Source organism: Condylostylus longicornis, unplaced genomic scaffold, assembly GCF_029603195.1.
Source record: "Condylostylus longicornis isolate FDR11 unplaced genomic scaffold, ASM2960319v2 ptg000448l, whole genome shotgun sequence".
NCBI lineage: Eukaryota > Metazoa > Arthropoda > Insecta > Diptera > Dolichopodidae > Condylostylus > Condylostylus longicornis.
This window is the reverse complement of record NW_026578407.1, coordinates 65,087-83,563: the sequence shown is the minus strand read 5'-3', so window position 1 is coordinate 83,563 and position 18,477 is coordinate 65,087. Positions and strand designations below refer to the sequence as shown.

Below are 18,477 nucleotides of genomic sequence, written 5' to 3'. Positions count from 1 at the left end.
ATTCCACTAAAATTTCCCTAATATATCTGATCTATAATTGGACACACAACTGCCAAGTTTCATGAATCTTACTTTATTACTTTCCAAATATTTAATATTAGCTTTTGGAGTTGTATGGCAAGTTCCCGAACCTGCCAAGCAATTCCACTAAAACTTCGCAAATATATCTGATCTATAAATGGACACACAACTGCCAAGTTTCATGAATCTTACTTTATTATTTTTCCAAATATTTAAAATTAGCTTTTGGAGTTGTATGTCAGGTATCCGAACCTGTCAAGCAATTCCACTAAAACTTCGCAGGTATATTTGATCTATAATTGGACACACAACTGCCAAGTTTCATGAACCTAGCTTTATTATTTTTCCAAATATTTAAAATTAGCTTTTGGAGTTGTATGGCAGGTATCCGAACCTGTCAAGCAATTCCACTAAAACTTCGCAGGTATATTTGATCTATAATTGGACACACAACTGCCAAGTTTCATGAACCTAGCTTTATTATTTTTCCAAATATTTAAAATTAGCTTTTGGAGTTGTATGGCAGGTATCCGAACCTGTCAAGCAATTCCACTAAAACTTCGCAGGTATATTTGATCTATAATTGGACACACAACTGCCAAGTTTCATGAACCTAGCTTTATTATTTTTCCAAATATTTAAAATTAGCTTTTGGAGTTGTATGGCAGGTATCCGAACCTGTCAAGTAATTCCACTACAACTTCGCAAATATATCTGATCTATAACTGAACACACAACTACCAAGTTTCATGAATCTGACTTTATTATTTTTCCAAATATTTAAAATTAGCTTTTGGAGTTGTATGGCAGGTACCTGAACCTGCCAAGCAATTCCACTAAAATTTCGCTAATATATCTGATCTATAATTGGACACACAACTGCCAAGTTTCATGAATCTTACTTTATTACTTTCCAAATATTTAATATTAGCTTTTGGAGTTGTATGGCAAGTTCCCGAACCTGCCAAGCAATTCCACTAAAATTTCGCTAATATATCTGATCTATAATTGGACACACAACTGCCAAGTTTCATGAATCTTACTTTATTACTTTCCAAATATTTAATATTAGCTTTTGGAGTTTTATGGCAAGTTCCCGAACCTGCCAAGCAATTCCACTAAAACTTCGCAAATATATCTGATCTATAACTGAACACACAACTACCAAGTTTCATGAATCTGACTTTGTTATTTTTCCAAATATTTAAAATTAGCTTTTGGAGTTGTATGGCAGGTACCTGAACCTGCCAAGCAATTCCACTAAAATTTCGCTAATATATCTGATCTATAATTGGACACACAACTGCCAAGTTTCATGAATCTTACTTTATTACTTTCCAAATATTTAAAATAAGCTTTTGGACTTGTATGGGAGCCACTGGAGCCTGCCAAGCAATTCCACCAAAACTTCAGAAATATCTTTGACCTTTAATTGGACACACAACTGCCAAGTTTCATGAATCTGACTTTATTATTTTTCCAAATATTTAAAATTAGCTTTTGGAGTTGTATGGCAGGTTCCCGAACCTCCCAAGCAATTCCACTAAAACTTCGCAAGTATATCTGATCTATAGCTGAACACACAACTACCAAGTTTCATGAATCTCACTTTATTATTTTTCCAAATATTTAAAATTAGCTTTTGGAGTTGTATGGCAGGTACCCGAACCTGCCAAGCAATTCCACTAAAACTTCGCAAATATATCTGATCTATAATTGGACACACAACTGCCAAGTTTCATGAATCTTACTTTATTACTTTTCCAAATATTTAAAATAAGCTTTTGGACTTGCATGGGAGCCACTCGAACCTGTCAAGCAATTCCACCAAAACTTCAGAAACATCTTTGACCTTTAATTGGACACACAACTGCCAAGTTTCATGAATCTGTCTTTATTATTTTTCCAAATATTTAAAATTAGCTTTTTGAGTTGTATGGCAGGTACCCGAACCTGTCAAGTAATTAGACTAATACTTCGTAGGTATATCTGATCTATAATTGGACACACAACTGCCAAGTTTCATGAACCTAACTTTATTATTTTTCCAAATATTTAAAATTAGCTTTTGGAGTTGTATGGCAGGTATCCGAACCTGTCAAGCAATTCCACTAAAACTTCGCAGGTATATCTAATCTATAATTGGACACACAACTGCCAAGTTTCATGAATCTGACTTTATTATTTTTCCAAATATTTAAAATTAGCTTTTGGAGTTGTATGGCAGGTATCCGAACCTGTCAAGCAATTCCACTAAAACTTCGCAGGTATATCTAATCTATAATTGGACACACAACTGCCAAGTTTCATGAATCTGACTTTATTATTTTTCCAAATATTTAAAATTAGCTTTTGGAGTTGTATGGCAGGTTCCCGAACCTGCCAAGCAATTCTACTAAAACTTCGCAAATATATCTGATCTATAACTGAACATACAACTACCAAGTTTCATGAATCTGACTTTATTATTTTTCCAAATATTTAAAATTAGCTTTTGGAGTTGTATGGCAGGTACCCGAACCTGCCAAGCAATTCCACTAAAACTTCGCAAATATATCTGATCTATAATTGGACACACAACTGCCAAGTTTTATGAATTTGACTTTATTATTTTTCCAAATATTTAAAATTAGCTTTTGGAGTTGTAGGGCAGGTGCCCGAACCTGTCAAGCAATTCCACTAAAACTTCGCAGGTATATCTGATCTAGAATTGGACACACAACTGCCAAGTTTCATGAATTTGACTTTATTATTTTTCCAAATATTTAAACGTAGCTTTTGGAGTTGTATGGCAGCCACCCCAACTGGTGCAGCTATCCCTTAAAAATTTTTAGAGCACATGTATACAAAATTTTATATTTATAGCTTCATTAGTTTTTGAAATATTTAAAATAAACTCTTTAAGTTGTATTGTAGCTACCCGAACCAATTGTCCGAATTAGTCCAATTTCAATAGGGTTCGTACTTGGCACAAAAGAAAAAACTTGTGAAAGTTTGGTGTCGATTGCACTATTCGTTATTGAGTTATCGTGCGATCGGACGGACGGAGGGACGGACATGTCTTAATCGACGCAGAATTTTACGCTGAGCAAGAATATATATATATGTCCATATCGCAGATGACTCCTTCAAGTAGTTACAAACTCCATACCAAAGTTAATACACCCTTCACGAAGTGCAGGATATAATAAACATAACACAAAAATAAAAAAGTTCTGCAACAAATCTGTATACAATTTAAAATATGATATAAATACCTAAAATATTGGCAGAATTCAGAATTATTTTTTTTTGTTTTTTTCGTTTTCTTTTTCCAGGTTATTCTTCCGACGATAAAGAATATAAGCGAAAATACTCGATGGTTGCGCTATCTTATTTGGCTTGTATAATATAATATAGATGTAGTAAACCCATCTTAACGAAAAATTTTGTGAAGTCAAGTTAGCTTAGAGTTTCACTTATCAAAAAATAATGCAATATAAGTGAACCTATATAATTGAGTAAAACAAAATAACAAAACCCAGAATGATTAATAAAAGTCAGGCAGCTCGATAATTAGAATTTTGTTTTCCCGCAGATAAATTCAAACTTACTGCATTATTTTTTATAAAGGCAAGCAAAATCCTTTTTAAAAAAACTAAAAACGTTTCAGTCGGTATAAACCGATTGAATTATACCCTGCACCTTTCATTGTTGTATAGCAATTACTCAAACCTGTGAAACCATTCTATAGAAACTTCACGGATATGTCTGATCTATAATTGGACATCTGACAGCCAAGTTTCATGAATCTGACTTTGAAATTTTTCCAAATATTTAAAATAAGCTTTTGGAGTGGAATGGCAAGTACCTGAACCTGTCAAGCAATTCCAATAACACTTCAGAAATATATCTGACCTATAATTGGACACACAACTGCCAAGTTTCATGAATTTGACTTTATTATTTTTCCAAATATTTAAAATTAGCTTTTGGAGTTGTATGGCAGGTACCCGAACCTGCCAAGCAGTTCCACTAAAACTTCGCAAATATATCTGATCTATAATTGGACACACAACTGCCAAGTTTCATGAATTTGACTTTATCATTTTTCCAAATATTTAAAATTAGCTTTTGGATTTGTATGGCAGGTACCCGAACCTGCCAAGCAGTTCCACTAAAACTTCGCAAATATATCTGATCTATAATTGGACACACAACTGCCAAGTTTCATGAATCTTACTTTATTACTTTTCCAAATAATTAAAATAAGCTTTTGGACTTGTATGGGAGCGACTCGAACCTGTCAAGCAATTCCACCAAAACTTCAGAAATATCTTTGACCTTTAATTGGACACACAACTGCCAAGTTTCATGAATCTTTCTTTATTATTTTTCCAAATATTTAAAATTAGCTTTTGGAGTTGTATGGCAGGTACCCGAACCTGCCAAGCAATTCCACTAATACTTCGTAGGTATATCTGATCTATAATTGGACACACAACTGCCAAGTTTCATGAATTTGACTTTATTATTTTTCCAAATATTTAAAATTATCTTTTGGAGTTGTATGGCAGGTACCCGAACCTGCCAAGCAATTCCACTAAAATTTCGCTAATATATCTGGTCTATAATTGGACACACAACTGCCAAGTTTCATGAATTTGACTTTATTATTTTCCCAAATATTTAAAATTAGCTTTTGGAGTTGTATGGCAGGTACCCGAGCCTGTCAAGCAATTCCACTAAAACTTCGCAAATATATCTGATCTATAATTGGACACACAACTGCCAAGTTTCATGAATCTTACTTTGTTACTTTTCCAAATATTTAATATAAGCTTTTGGACTTGTATGGGAGCCACTCTAACCTGTCAAGCAATTCCACCAAAACTTCAGAAATATCTTTGACCTTTAATTGGACACACAAATGCCAAGTTTCATGAATCTGTCTTTATTATTTTTCCAAATATTTAAAATTAGCTTTTGGAGTTGTATGGCAGGTACCCGAAGCTGTCAAGCAATTCCACTAATACTTCGTAGGTATATCATATCTATAATTGGACACACAACTGCCAAGTTTCATGAACCTAACTTTATTACTTTTCCAAATATTAAAAATAAGCTTTCGGACTTGTATGGGAGCCACTCGAACCTGTCAAGCATCATCATCATCACCTGTTGGTATTACAGCTCGGGGTGAGCCTTAACCTCGTTCACAATTTTCCTCCATTCCGATCTATCTTGAGCTATAACTCTCCATCTCTGTACGCCGATTTTTCTACAATCTTTTTCTATTTCATCCACCCATCTAGATCTTGGTCTGTCTCTTGCTCTAGTATTATACGGCGTCGCGTCAAATATTCTTTTTGGCATCCTGTCATCTGTAATTCTTACGACATGCCCCGCCCATCTTAATCTTTGTGATTTTATAGCTTTTATTACGTTTTGTCCATTTATTAATTCTTCCAACTCTGCGTTGGTTCTTCGTCTATATTCATGATTCTCGTCTATTTTGGGACCAAATATTTTTCTTAGTATATTTCTTTCGAATATTTTAAGACTCATTTCATCGTTTTTAGTCATTGTCCAGGATTCACAGCTATACGTTAGCACCGGTTGAATAATAGTTTTATATATTCTAAGTTTAATTGTTCTATTCAGTAGCCTGGACTTAAATAGATTTTTGTCAAGATTAACATTTTTGGGCTGCTTGCAAACGATCACTAATTGTCCAATGCTTACTCCTTCAAAAGGAGTAAAACAGCTTACTCCTTCAAAATTGTAATTATTTATTGTGATGTTCTCAGGGGATCTTGTCGTTTCCGAGCGCGTCATTTTCATATATTTTGTCTTTGATTCGTTAATTTTTAGACCAACTGCAGCAGTTTCTCTTTCTAGCGTCAAAAATACTTCTTTCATTTCGTCAACTGATGTTGCTATGATTACAATGTCATCCGCGTATGCGCTGATTATTGATGATGTTATAAATATGTGTCCTCCTCTATCTAGTTCTCTAATGGCACTGTGGAGCATCAAATTAAATATTGTTGTTGACAGTGCATCGCCTTGTCTCACACCTGTTTTTATTTCAAATTCATCGGTCAATTTGTTCTGTAGTGCCACTTTACATCTGGTCCTTTTGAGTGTCAAGATGACCAAGTTTGTAAGCTTTATCGATACTCCCAAGTTTTGGAGTGCAGATTCAACTATTTCTCTCCTTATAGAGTCAAAAGCTTGTTGGAAGTCAACCATTCGTAAATGTGAATTTCTCTTGTATTCGTAGCACTTCTCCATAGTTTGTCGTAATAAGAATATTTGATCGATAGTGGATCGATTCCGTCTAAATCCACCCTGGTAGTCTCCTAGTATATCTTCAGCCACTTCTTTTAGTCTGTTATTAATGATATTGGCGAGGGTCTTGTAGGCTGTGTTCAGTAATGTGATACCCCTGTAGTTTGTACAGTCGAGCTTATTGCCTTTTTTATGTATCGGCACAATTAATCCTTGCTCCCACTTTTCTGGTATGTTCTCTGTATCCCAAATCCTACATATTAGATTATGTATTCTAGAGATAAAAGTTTCACCCGCGTTTTTAAATATTTCTACCGCAATGCCATCCTCTCCTGGAGATTTGTTATTTTTCATCTGGAAAATTGCATTTTCCACTTCTTGTCTGGTTGGTAGTTCTTATTGTCTGTATTCTATTGCACTTATGTTTCTTTGTATGGGTATCCCATTATCTATCACAGAATGTTCTATATTTAATAATTCGTCAAAATATTCTCTCCATCTATCTAGTATATCGTCCTCCTCACTTAATATTGCACCATTTTTGTCGTAACAGTTATTTAGTCTAGGTTGAAAACCGCGTTTCTCATCTTTTATCTTCATATAGAATCGTCGAATCTGATTTTCTTCAAAGTCTTTACATATTTGCTCGGTTTTTCTTTTAAGAGCTGCTTTTTTCTTTTTATTTATTGTCTTTTTGGCTTCTTTTCTTAGCGTGTTATATATTTGTCTGTTGAGTCTGGTATTTGTTCTTAACATATTGTTTCTTGCATCGTTTTTCTTTTGTACTGCTATTTGGCATTCATTGTCATACCATTCCTCATTTCGTCGTTTTTGTGCCACACCGATTATTTCATTCGTAGTTTCGTTAAGAATTTTTTCTAGTTGCCCCCATTCTTCATTGACGTCGATATTTGCACTTTCGTATTGTGACAATCTTCTGTTTATGGCCTCAGCAAACATAGTCCTTGTATCACCTTCTTTGAATTTTTCTGTGTTCCATTTTTTCTTTCGAACTCCTTTGTGTTTCGCTACATTCGAGATTCTTTGCCTCAGCCTAGTCTTTATAAGAAAGTGGTCACTATCGCAATTTGCTCCTTTACATGTATGTACGTCCATGATTGACGACATCCTTCTTTTATTTATCAACACATGGTCAATTTGGTTTACCATATCACTGCCAGGTATCTTCCACGTCCCTTTATGTATGTTTTTGTGAGGAAAATTAGTACTTGCTATGTAGAACAAGGAGTTTGCTGCCAATTGACATAGTCTTGATCCATTTCCCGAGGTCTCTTGATGTAGAGAATGTTGTCCAGCAACTTCCGTCGTAAATGATTCAGTGCCAATTTTGGCATTAAAGTCAACCCAAGACTATAATTGTTTCATAAGTCCCTATTTTGTCAATTATTCTTCCTAGTTCATCATAAAATTCATCTTTATCGTCATCTGATGCTTCTTCTGTTGGGGCATATGCACACACTAAAGTTATATTGTTGAATTTCCCTTTAACTCTAAGTCAGCATATTCTCTCGCTGATAGGTGTGAAGCCCAATATTGCTGACCTTGCCCTTTTTGACACCATGAAGCCCGTTCCAGCGTATCCGCTTCTGTTTTGTCCGCTGTAGTATAAGGTGAAATTTTTCTTTTCTATTTTGCCAGCCTTCTTCCATCTTATTTCCTGCAGAGCAAGAATATATAGATTATAACGTTCCATTTCAGCAGCTATTTCTTGCATTTTTCCTGCCTGTAGCATCGTTCTTACGTTCCAAGATCCTATGTCCATATCATGTTTCCTAAAATCGTTAGCCTTATTTCGTTGCCTGGGTCTTGTACCATTTGGATAATATCCTATCCGATCATCCTGAAGTTCATCTTGCAAACTTTCCGTAGTAAGAAGTTTTTACAGAGTGGATTACTAGTCCAACGTCTAACCCCCATCTTTGGAGGACCGTGATGGTGCTCCTAAGTATTTAGTTTAGGGCGTTGTTGTTTATGGTTATCCCGCCAATACTCGGTCGTCATAGCCCCATCTGTTTTGAACAGGTCTTGCCACGAGAAGGCTGGGGTTGACATTTGGTCGTGAGAGGCTATATATTTCGCTTCGTAGACCCTTAAGACCCTTAAGACTATACTTCACAGGATCATTTCTGTAGTAAGTCTTCATTACTTTCCGATGAAAATTGGAATTTTTACACCTGTCAAGCAATTCCACCAAAACTTCAGAAACATCTTTGACCTATAATTGGACACACAACTGCCAAGTTTCATGAATCTGTCTTTATTACTTTTCCAGATATTTAAAATTAGCTTTTGGAGCTGTATGGCAGGTACCCGAACCTGCCAAGTAATTCCACTGAAACTTTGCAAATATATCTGATCTGTAATTGGATACACAACTGCCAAGTTTCATGAATTTGACTTTATTATTTTTCCAAATATTTAAAATTATCTTTCGGAGTTGTATGGCAGGTACCCGAACCTGCCAAGCAATTCCACTAAAATTTCGCTAATATATCTGGTCTGTAATTGGGCACACAACTGCCAAGTTTCATGAATTTGACTTTATTATTTTCCCAAATATTTAAAATTAGCTTTTGGAGTTGTATGGCAGGTACCCGAATCTGTCAAGCAATTCCACTAAATCTTCGGAGGTATATCTGATCTATAATTGGACACACAACTGCCAAATTTCATGAATCTAACTTTTTTATTTTTTCAAATATTTAAAGTAAGCTTTTGGACTTGTATGGGAGCTACTCGAACCTGTCAAGCAATCCCACCAAAACTTCAGAAATATCTTTGACCTATAATTGGAAACACAACTGCCAAGTTTCATGAATCTGACTTTATTATTTTGCCGAATATAAAAAATTTGCTTTTGGAGTTGTATGGCAACCACCCGAACTGGTGCAGCTATCTCATTAAAATTTTTAGAGCATAATGTGGAATATAATTGGACACTATATACAAAATTTTATATTTGTACCTTTATTAGTTTTTGAAATAATTAAAATAAACTCTTTGAGTTGTATGGCAGCTACCTGAACCCGTTGTCCGAATCGGTCCAATGGCACAAAAGAAGCAACTTGTGAAAGTTTGGTGTCGATTGCATTATTCGTTTTTGAGTAATCGGACGGACGGACGGACATGCCTAAATCAATACAGAATTTTACGCTGAGCAAGAATATATATATACAGTAGAAATCTGCTCGAGTGAACATAATAAAAACACAGGCTGTTCGTTCTATTGAACCTGTTCACTGTATTAAATGTCAAATAAATTAAACTAAAAAGTAGTTTTTAAAGCTTTATTGTTTCGAAAAGTATTCAGTTACTTTTTTTTGAATTTTTTTTTTATTTGAAATTTTTAAAACAATATTTTCTCTTATATTTCTAAGTGTGACTTGGTCGGTTAACAAGATATCGTTGTCTGAAGCCCATTGTATAGTCTTATTTAGCGCTTGAAGGGCTTCATAATCAGAAATTTTTGCTTCAACTGTTTCTATCACGTTTTCAGTTAAATTAGTAACCGAATTTGGCTCTTTAACTTCAGTTTTCTGCTATTAATCGCGCACACGGTTGATTTAGCTATACCCAATTTCTTAGATAATGTTGTAACACTTACTCCTGACTCTAAAGATTTTATAATTTTAATTTTTTCATTGAAATTCAAATGTTTTCTTTTAATATTCGTTTTCGGCATTTTAAAAAAAATTTGAACACTTTTATTTTATCGAAATTACACTTTAATTGAATGCCATTACCTAACACAATGTATGACTTATAATGTTAAATAAACAAAATAATGCTCTCTTTTGTAATTCAACTTGAAAAATCCCGTTACAATGAGAAAAATAAAAAGAATAATATAAAAAAAAAACAGTTTTGTAAAATTTGTTCACTATACTGGGCACTTATAAAAATTTTTGTTCACAGTGTAAGGCAGTCAATGCTAAAATTTTTGTGTTCACTCGATTGGGAAGTTCATAAAGTCGGGCGTTCACTAGAGCAGATTTCTACTGTATGTCCATACCGCAGATGACTCCTTCAAGTAGTTAAAAACTCCATACGAAAGTTAATATACCCTTCACGAGCTGCAGGGTATAAAAATCAGCATAAAAGATTTATAAATACTCTGGAAATTATTATGTAGAATTATTATATTATAGAAATTGTAATCATAGCGACACAATAAAATTTTATTTGTAAATATAAATTCGTTTTTTTTCCTACCTGCGTTAGTACGTTACGTATTTGGCGAATTCGGTAGGATCATTTTAAGTCGGTAGTTCACTTAAGTAAAATTTACGACGGGTTATCGTAAAGAAAACTTAACGGTTCGCAGTTACAATACGAATATTTTTTATGAAAAATTATACTAATCAAAATCTAATCAAAAAATTTTTGACTTAAAACATTAAACAAATTTTAATTAAAAACTAAAATCATAATTAACCATAAGTGGTGTTAAAAATTGCTAGTGAAAGTCAGATTTTAATGATAATTTCAAGAAAAATTTAGTGATTGGGTGTGTGTTGTGTGCTGCCAACGGATCATTGGTAGAAACTTAGCGTCAAGAGGAAATTGGTTGTTAAATCATACAACATCCCTGTGGACTAGTGAACAAGGCTTTGGATTTCAATCGTATTTATGCATGTAATGCAATCGTATTATACTGACGTATTTAACGTGGGTATGCATGTAAGCTATTAAGTTATTATCATTAAATAGTTACAAAAACACTTAAAACTTTAAAACAAACGTTTACAAATTATCCTTACAATTACAAATTACAATAAAGCTTTAAAACCAAATATATAAATTTTTATTAATTAAAAAAATATTATTGAATATAACATTGCAAGAAAATTAATTAAAATTACAACTATATTTAGTACAATTCCAACTACATTGCATAAAGAAAAAAAAACGAGAAAAAAATAGAGTTGACCTTGTCAACTCTGTGATACCCGTACGAATTTGTTATCCTGTGTGCAAATAAATATGCCATAACTGACTATGGGACAGACTATGACTTTAAGTTCCCGTATTACCTTATTAATTTATGCAAAATTTCAGTACTTATGTTTTTCAAAATACTGTGTGTTTTGTAAGTTGTATGGCATCTACCAGAGAGGGCCAAAAAATTTAAATAAATTTTATCAAGCACATCGGCCCTAATGTTATATTCGCTTGGGTGAAATTTCAATACCATAGCTTTTATAGTTTCTGAGATATAGCCAAATAACTTTTGAAGTTGTATGGCAGCTACCCGAACCAGTACCTCGATCATGTCCAATTTAAATAGGGTTCTGGCACTTGCTACAATAAATCATTTATGAAAATTTGGTGGAGTTAGCTCAATTAGTTTTTGAGTTATCGCTGGGACGGACGGACGGACAGACAAAGGTAAATCAACTCTGAATTTGACGCTGATCAAAAACATACACTTGAGTTTTTTTATTGGTGTGAAAAGAAAACTTCCTTTTATTCGGAATAAAATACTTTTTTTTTTTTTTTTATTTTTCGCTAATATATTTCGTGCGCTACATACGCACTTTATCAAAGCTGATTTTCTTCTATTGATAAAGTGCGTATGTAGCGCACGAAATATATTAGCGAAAAATAAAAAAAAAAAAAAAAGTATTTTATTCCGAATAAAAGGAAGTTTTCTTTTCACACCAATAAAAAAATTATATTTCGGAAAAAATTTAGTATACCCTTCGAACATACGTTCGTACGGGTATAAAGATCTATGCCAAGTAAGAAAAGAAAATTCCCAACACCCTACCCTCTAAATTGTAAAAGTAGAAGTTCCAATAGTAAAATTTCTAATAACAAAGGTGAATACTTTGAAAATTTAGAAGATTGGAGTTCGGCTAGTCTATTTGATAGTAAATTAATACCCGAATTAAACATAAACAATAAGATATGGCAACGAACTCAAACCAAACAATTTCAACCACCGACATATTTAATTCATTACGTGTACCTGATGGCATTAAAGACCTCACTAAAATTGAAGGAAATCCCAAACTTCTATTTGAATTTATAAACAACGTAGAAGAAATTATTGCCCTTATAGTATGCACCCAAAACACTCCATACTATCAAATACTGCTGAGGGCTATAAAAAACAAAATTGTAGGACCAGCAAACGAGGTACTGAATATGTACGGTACTCCATTAAAATGGAATGATATAAAAAATAATCTTATACTACATTATTCAGACAAAAGAAATGAAACATCCCTCATACGTGATTTACATAATTTAAAGCAGGGAAATAAAAGCGTAGAAAGTTTTTATAGCGAAATTATTGAAATCCTAGCTACCATTACGACTCACGTTCAAATTCATTAACGAGATACAAACGTTATCAAGGCGAAGAAAGATCTCCACACCGAAATGTGCTTAAATGTGTTCCTCTCTGGTCTAAGAGAACCACTGGGCTCTACTATAAGAGCTATGAAGCCTGAAACACTAGCAATAGCATTCTCCTATTGCATAAAGGAACAAAATATATCATATTCCAGATTTGACCATTCTGTTCCCAGGTACAATAACCACCCCAATAATTCAAGAATAAATCCCAAACCTTCCATATCCAATAAGCATAATCCGCAAACTCAAACAACTTCAAATAATTTCCCACGTCCTCCACAATTTCATAAAAATTTTAACAGATCCCTTAATACATTCAGGAGAAATTTTCAAAATTTCCGGCCACATTTTAATAACATAGCGCACAATCAACCAGTAAGGCAAAACAACCCAAGTTTTAGTAAACAAGAACCAATGGACACTAGCTCCGGGTATACACACCTACGGCAAAACCAACTAAATGTACAACCTCAAAATAATTTCTTTCGACCCTCAGAACCACCAAAATTTACAAGCAGAGAACTATTTAACATCTCATCCACATCGAGACCTACACAAGATGGATACCAGAACTTAGATCGATACTACGATCATCAAAACTACCAAATGTATCAGACAGAGGATCGGTACCAAGGAATCAGTTCAGATGAAATCGAACCAGAAATTGATGGTTCGAATTTTCCTATGAAAGCCTCGATGAACCCATTGGATACTTAGACGTAAACAAACACGGATCTGTCCATGGATTAAGGACTAAGGATTGGTATAGCCATGTCGAAGTTATTAACTGCTCGAATAGGGATCAAACTCTTTTCCTTGAACAACCACTCAAAGTTACCCAGTTCTCCAAAACCGGGGCCCAAAACCGCACTGTCACCTCCTAGTGGTGGGCCCCGGTAATGGCGGAGGATAAAGTGGAGATTGAAACGATCAAAGTTACGTTCGTGTCGTGGTCATGTCTCGCGGCGAGCCTCTTGCTTTGTGAGTTTCAGCCCTATATCTATACGTCAGCTGACGACAGGCGTCCCAAGTCAAGGTGGAACAGCATATGCCGATGACTGCGTGGCTAAGGGAGAGCTTAGTCGTTAGTATGCGGATTCTGGATACCAGGCGCCCTCCAGTTTAAATGAGCCTTCCCATGGTATGCCGGGCTCTGCCATGGGTGACTTTACTTTCCCGCGCTACTCGTGGGACCAGAAATGGAAAATAACAACAACAACAACAAGACAAATAACAACAGTGACAACAACAACAACGACACTAAGGACAACATACAACCACTTAGTGCTCAAGGGTCTTCGGAACCAGAGCTTCTCTTAACTGACGCAGAGGAGGAACTCCTTCTCACGCCAGTGGAGGAAAAGGCGGCGCCTCCGATGGAGACGGATAATCAGGATCCTCTTGGACCTATTATCCAAAAAACTGAGGAGGACCTGAAAAGGTTGGACATCAGGGGAAAAAAACAATATTTCTCTGGTGCATCCAAGCGGCGTATCGCGGCTTATATCAGGGATGGCATGTCCCCAGAGGAAGCTCGCAGATACGAGAAGGAAAGGCTGGAAAAGCTGAAGGCCTGCGGATCGGATGTTGTGGCCGACCATCCCCAAAAGAGGGAAAGGCCGGAAAGCAACACCCCTGATCCAGGGCCCTCAAAGAAGAGGTCGATGAAGGGCAATGTTGAGGAAAAGGTCCCTCGGAACATTCCTCAACAAAAACCGAAAATGACTTCTTATCGGGATGCAGTAGCACAGGTCAAGGTGGCCATCACTCATAGACTGCATCCAGAGGAAAGGCAATCCGAAGTCCAGATGGGGAAAATCAAAGTAGCCATCATGGATGAAATGGATAGGTTTGTGGACTCTCATCCACAATTCACTGCAGCGTTGCAAAGGGACGAGGAAAACACCAGGGAGTGGATAACCAGTGTCTGCAGGAAGATAAAGCCTTTGGACGGTTGCGATGTCGTGGTACTGGATGGCGACAGCATGCCCAAACAGCATGTCTGCGTCACCTACGTACCAAAGGACGAGACAACCGTCAGTCTCTCCAGGGACGAATTTCTAAGTAGGATAGGGAAGCAAAATCCCAGCCTCAAGATAAGTTCCTGGAGGGTGCTGAGGATGGATAAGGAAAAGGACGGGGGCTGGTGCATCACCTTTTCCGTGGATGATTCCGGATTGGAAGATCTACGGAAAGCGGAGTTCCGACTTTTCCTGAATTTCTTCCGTGTTACCGTTCGGGTTAAAGGAAGAAAATCCTCTCAAGGTGCTGGCGGCAGGGCAGGACAAAATAAAAAACCAGTGCCCACCGCGACAACGACGAGCACTTCAGGCCAACCAAAAGAGCCAAAACTCATTGGAAAGTCTGAAGTCGCTCCGAAAATGGCGGCAAGGGAAACGGAAGGACCATCGACCAGCACGCCAAATACAAGCGTCCCGGGAGAACCAAAAGGGTTCAAGCCCATTGGGAAGCCCGGATATGCTTCGGTATTTGCTGTTGGAGCGGCTAGCGTGGCACCATAGACAAGAGCTGGAGGAAATAATATGGCTGTGAGGTGCATCCAAATAAATCTACAGCATGCTAGGGCATCTACTGATGTTCTGGCTCATAGATTTATGAAGGATCACCTCGATATCGCCGTTATCCAAGAGCCTTACATAGTGAAGGATCAGGTTAAGGGCCTAACAGGTGAGCTATTGTATGATAATACAATTGAGGGCAGGCCTAGGGCTTGCATCTTGTTTAGTAAAAAGCTAACGTATTTTCCCATTCCAGATTACTGTTCTAAGGATCAGGTAGCTGCGTTGGTGAAGGTGAAGTCCTGCGGGGGCTGGACAGAGTTCATTGTGTGCTCATCCTACCTCCCGGGGGACTGTGCCCACCCGGAGGAGCAACTGAAGGATCTAGTGGACTTTTGTGGAAGGAGGAACTTCCAACTTATAATAGGAAGTGATGCCTCACCACTCCGTCTGGGGAAGCAGCAATATAAACAAAAGAGGTGAGTGCCTACTTGAATTTATATATAGCAATAAATTAATGATTATGAATCAAGGCAATAGGCCGACATTCATAAATGCAATTAGGGAAGAGGTCCTTGACATCACCCTTTGCACTGAATTTATCGGCAGTAGGGTTGGTGGATGGCATGTCTCAAATGAGACATCCATGTCCGATCATAGGCAGATTAGGTTTGATATCATGGTCTCCGGGGGTCTGGCAGAAGAAATTTATCGGGTGCCCCAATCCACAGATTGGAGTCAATTCGAAACGCTCCTCATGGATGAGATTAGATCCGTTCCTGCTTCTGTCAGAACGGTGATGGATATCGAACTGGCCAGCGAGGCTCTGACGGCGGCTATTACTAATGCCTATCACGGGAGCTGCCGTGCTAAGCCGAGGCGGAGCAATAGGAAGTGCCCATGGTGGAATGAGGAGCTTTCAAGGCTTAGACTAAAGACCAGGAAGCTATTCAATAAGGCTAAAGTGTCAGGTTCGTGGGAAGATTATAAGGACTCACTCACAAAATACAATAAAGAAATTAGGAAAGCGAATAGAATCTCGTGGAGGGCGTTCTGCAAGGGCATTGATGAACTCCCCAGCACTGCGCGTCTTCACAGAGTGCTTTCCAAAAAGTATGCTAGCAGGTTGGGCCTAATGGAACGTCCTGATGGCTCCATGACTGAGAACGGAAGGCAGACGTTGGAGCTTATGGCGTCAACGCACTTTCCTGACTCGGAGATTCTTCAGAATCACTCAAATGCAGTCATCGAACCGGGGGCACCCTAGCCCAGGAGGGATGACTGGCAACGATCCCGTCTAGTCTTCACGATGGGCAGGATTGGATGGGCTGTTTTCTCTTTCAGGCCCTTCAAATCTCCAGGTGATGACGGGATATATCCTGCATTTTTGCAGAGGGGTTTCCAACATATCGTTAGAGCACTGTTGGGAATTTTTCGCGCCAGCTATGCGTGGGGTTACATCCCTCAGGCATGGAGGGTGGCTAAAGTGACGTATATTCCGAAGGTGGGTAAGCGACCAAGCAACCACCCAAGGCCTTTCCGTCCAATCAGCCTTACTTCTTTTCTATTGAAAGCAATGGAAAAAGTGATTGATAGATTTATACGGGACGGTACACTGGGAAACAATCCCTTGCATGAATCTCAATACGCCTATCAGTCGGGAAGGTCTACTGTACTCGCTCTGCAGAGTCTGGTGGGGGTTCTTGAAAACTCACTGGAAGTGCGGGAGGTAGCAGTTGGCTGCTTCCTTGATATAGAGGGAGCTTTTGACAACACCCCATATCATGTCATCTGTGAGTCGTTGCAAAAACGAGGGATTGATGCGACGACTAGCAGATGGGTCAATCGGATGCTACAGGATAGGATTATTAAGTCCACCATAGCTGACGATATACTCTTCATCTCCGCTGCAAAAGGATGTCCGCAGGGCGGGGTTCTTTCGCCCCTCCTGTGGTCCATTGTAGTGGATGATCTAATAGCTGCTCTCAGGGGCTCCGGGGCGCGTGTCTGGGGATACGCTGACGATGTGGTCGTGCGGGGAAAATTTGAGAGCACTATTTCTGATCTTCTACAGCAAAATTTACGTGTTGTGGAAAGGTGGTGCAAAGGCGTTGAGTTAAATATAAATCCAAGCAAGAGCACTTTGGTCGCCTTCACCAGACGCAGAAGCAGGGACAGATTAACGAGCCCAATTCTGTTTGGTGAACGTATTAGTTCCTCGAGGGAGGTGAAGTATCTGGGGGTAACCCTGGATGATCGTCTCTCTTGGAATACCCATATCGACAGAGTTATCGGGAGAGCTACGGCGACCTTGTGGACGTGTAGGAGCTTCATCGGGGGGACCTGGGGAATTAGTCCCAGAATAGCACTGTGGCTATATACGGCCCTTGCTAGGCTCATCGTCACCTATGCGTCGATTGTATGGTGCCGTAAGGCTCAGCAGGCGGGTGTGCGGGCCAAGCTGGAAAAGCTACAGAGGCTGGCCTGCCTGGGAGTGACCGGGGCGATGCGCACGGCTCCCACCGCTGCATTGGAGGTGATGATCGGATTGCCGCCACTGCACCTCCATATATTGAAAGAAGCTCGGCTGGTGACTTACCGACTTCTCTCTGGTGAGGACGGGGCAGGGCTAAAGTTGGCCCACAGAACTCACAGAGACTTCATTGAGGGCGATCCGATTCTAAGGTGCGTATACGGTGTCCGCCCGGATACGCGTGTATATGCAACCCTTGATCCGTATTGCACAGTGTTCCAGGCCGAAATACATGCAATAGAGATCTGTCTGAGAATCAATTTGGAAAGGGGGTATAGAAACCGCACCATCTATGTGTTCTCAGACAGCAGGGCTGCACTGCTGGCGCTCCGTTCAGCTCAGGTTACATCCAAGCTGGTCTTGAGCTGCCTTGCTGCACTTATGGAATTGGCATCGGAAAACAGAGTGATGCTCATTTGGGTGCCGGGCCATAGTGGCCATGCGGGGAACGAAGTTGCCGATGAGTTGGCGCGGAGGGGATCTGGGGCTGCCTTTGTGCAGCCGCTGCCTTTCTGTGGTCTGCCTTCTTCCGCCGTGGGGGCCAGGCTTGCCTGCCTACTCGCGGCGGAATGCAGTCGTCACTGGCGGGACACGAAAGAGTGCCGTCATGCGAAGGTGTTTGTTCCGGCGTGCTCCGGCGGATTCGCTGCGGAGTTGCTAGGGATGAGCAGGAGCCGGGTTCGCACTATTGCGAATTTCTTCACGGGGTACTGCCCGGTGAAATACCACCTGCACAGGCTGGGGAAG

General features: G+C 38.5%; 1 non-coding gene across 1 annotated transcript; it reads left to right on the top strand.

Annotated features, from left to right (window-relative positions):
• The first annotated feature begins 8,416 nt into the window (after window positions 1-8,416).
• Window positions 8,417-8,493, top strand: LOC129617188 (small nucleolar RNA U3). The gene has a single exon (XR_008697685.1). It is a non-coding gene; the product is annotated as a small nucleolar RNA U3 (small nucleolar RNA).
• The last annotated feature ends 9,984 nt before the right edge of the window (window positions 8,494-18,477 follow it).